Here is a 2,697-nt window from a genome sequence, read left to right on the forward strand (position 1 = left end):
AAATCCCATGGATGGAGGAGCCTGGTAGGCTGCAGTCCATGGGGTCGCTAAGAGTCAGACACGACTGAGCGACTTCACTTTCTCTTTTCACTTTCATGCATTGGAGAAGGAAATGGCAACCCACTCCGGTGTTCTTGCCTGGAGAATCCCAGGGACGGGGGAGCCTGGTGGGCTGCCGTCTATGGGGTCACAGAGAGTTGGACACAACTGAAGTGACTTAGCATAGCATAGCATAGCAAGGCTGTATATTGTCACCCTGCTTATTTAACTTCTATGCAGAGTACCTCATGAGAAACGCTGGACTGGAAGAAACACAAGCTGGAATCAAGATTGCTGGGAGAAATATCAATCACCTCAGATATGCAGATGACACCACCCTCATGACAGAAAGTGAGGAGGAACTAAAAAGCCTCTAGATGAAAGTGAAAGTGGAGAGTGAAAAAGTTGGCTTAAAGCCCAACATTCAGAAAACAAAGATCATGGCATCCGGTCCCACCACTTCATGGGAAATAAATGGGGAAACAGTGGAAACAGTGTCAGACTTTATTTTGGGGGGATCCAAAATCACTGGAGATGGTGATTACAGCCATGAAATTAAAAGATGCTTACTCCTTGGAAAGAAAGTTATGACCAACCTAGATAGCATATTCAAAAGCTGAGACAGGGCGCCTGGGCCTCCGCCCCCTGACGTCGGGTCGCTGCTGTTTCTTGGGCTCCGTGCAGGTTGCTACTTAGCCAGGTCTTGTGCCTGTCGCTGCTTTCGCCATCTGCTCCATGGCTTTCGTAACCAGGCAGTTCGTGCGCTCCATGTCCTCCTCCTCCAGCGCCGAGGCCTCGGCGAAAAAAATCCTCGTCAAGCACGTGACGGTCATCGGCGGTGGGCTGATGGGCGCCGGCATTGCCCAGGTTGCTGCAGCAACTGGCCACACAGTAGTGTTGGTGGACCAAACAGAGGACATCCTGGAAAAATCTAGAAAGGGAATTGAGGAAAGTCTTCGGAAAGTGGCCAAGAAGAAGTTTGCAGAAAACCCCAAGGGCGCTGATGAGTTTGTGGCGAAGACCCTGAGCAGCATATCGACCAGCACGGATGCAGCATCTGTGGTCCACAGCACAGACTTGGTGGTGGAGGCCATCGTAGAGAATCTGCAGATGAAGAACGAGCTGTTCAAGAGGCTGGACAAGTTTGCCGCCGAACACACAATCTTTGCCAGCAACACTTCCTCTTTGCAGATCACAAGCCTAGCCAATTCCACCACCAGACAGGACCGATTCGCCGGGCTCCATTTCTTCAACCCAGTGCCTTTGATGAAGCTTGTGGAGGTCATTAAAACACCAATGACCAGCCAGAAGACGTTTGAATCTCTGCTAGACTTCAGCAGAGCCCTGGGGAAGCATCCTGTTGCTTGCAAGGACACGCCTGGGTTTATCGTGAACCGTCTTCTGGTGCCATACCTCATGGAAGCAGTCAGGCTGTGTGAGCGAGGTGAAGCATCCAAGGAGGACATCGACACGGCAATGAAGCTGGGCGCTGGCTACCCCATGGGTCCGTTTGAGCTTCTCGATTATGTTGGGCTGGATACTACGAAGTTCATCCTACATGGTTGGCATGAAATGGACTCAAAGAACCCCCTGTTTCAGCCCTGCCCATCCCTGAATAAGCTGGTAGCGGAGAAAAACTTTGGCAAGAAATCTGGAGAAGGATTTTACAAATACAAGTGAGCAGCTTCCCTGGCTCGAGGACGAAGCCCCGTAAGCACATACCAGCAGCTCCCCAAGTGCCCGCAGGAATGGTCTTTGGTCAGATGTTCCCTCCCACAGCACGATCTGTTCGATGTACGTTTTGATTGTAATCTATCTGAATTAATCATTTACAAGAGTTAGAGTAATGGCAGATTCCTCCACTGAGAAGCTAATTCCCTTTCCCTTTTTCAGTCTGTTCATTTCTGTGTATCTTCTAAAAAGCTTTACACCCTTGGTGCCTTGGAGCAGACATTTCTTTTGAACCTGTTGTTCTCATGAAGAGTTGCCAGAACCTGAATTCGTTTACTTATAGCGAGAGCATCCTGTGTCCATTGTTAGCGCATGGGAAAGTCTCCAGCCACTGACACTGTGTTGTGTCTGTGGAGGCTGCGAGGCAGCACCTGCCTCTTGCCTTTACCGGGTTATCTCCTGCCTGCAGCCTCAAGCCTTACCCTCCTTTGGGCATGATGTCAGGTATCATGTCTTGATTCAACTCATCATTGAGATGTTGCTGCTGGATTAGTGGGAAGATCTCCAAGTGCAGGAAGATGTTTTGTTCAAATCCGAAATCTGAATGATTATTGTCTGTCTCTCTTTTTTTTCCCATGAGAAATCATTGCTGCAAATTGACTCTAATAAAATGCAGTTTTTAAAAAAAAAAAAAAAGCTGAGACATTACTTTGCCAACAAAGGTTCATCAAGTCAAGGCTATGGTTTTTCCTGCGGTCATGTATGGATGTGAGAATTGGGCTGTGAAGAAGGCTGAGCGCTGAAGATGCTTTTGAACTGTGGTGTTGGAGAAGACTCTTGAGAGTCCCTTGGACTGCAAGGAGATCCAACCAGTCCATTCTGAAGGAGATCAACCCTGGGATTTCTTGGGAAGGAATGATGCTAAAGCTGAAACTTCAGTACTTTGGCCACATCATGGGAAGAGTTGAGTCATTGGAAAAGACTCTG

The 2,697-nt window shown here is 48.6% G+C and overlaps 1 pseudogene; it reads left to right on the top strand.

Annotated features, from left to right (window-relative positions):
- Window positions 1–669: 669 nt before the first annotated feature.
- Window positions 670–2,356, top strand: LOC102277549 (hydroxyacyl-coenzyme A dehydrogenase, mitochondrial pseudogene; annotated as a pseudogene).
- Window positions 2,357–2,697: the final 341 nt, after the last annotated feature.

This window comes from Bos mutus, chromosome 6 (genome assembly GCF_027580195.1).
Source record: "Bos mutus isolate GX-2022 chromosome 6, NWIPB_WYAK_1.1, whole genome shotgun sequence".
In the NCBI taxonomy this organism is placed as follows: domain Eukaryota; kingdom Metazoa; phylum Chordata; class Mammalia; order Artiodactyla; family Bovidae; genus Bos; species Bos mutus.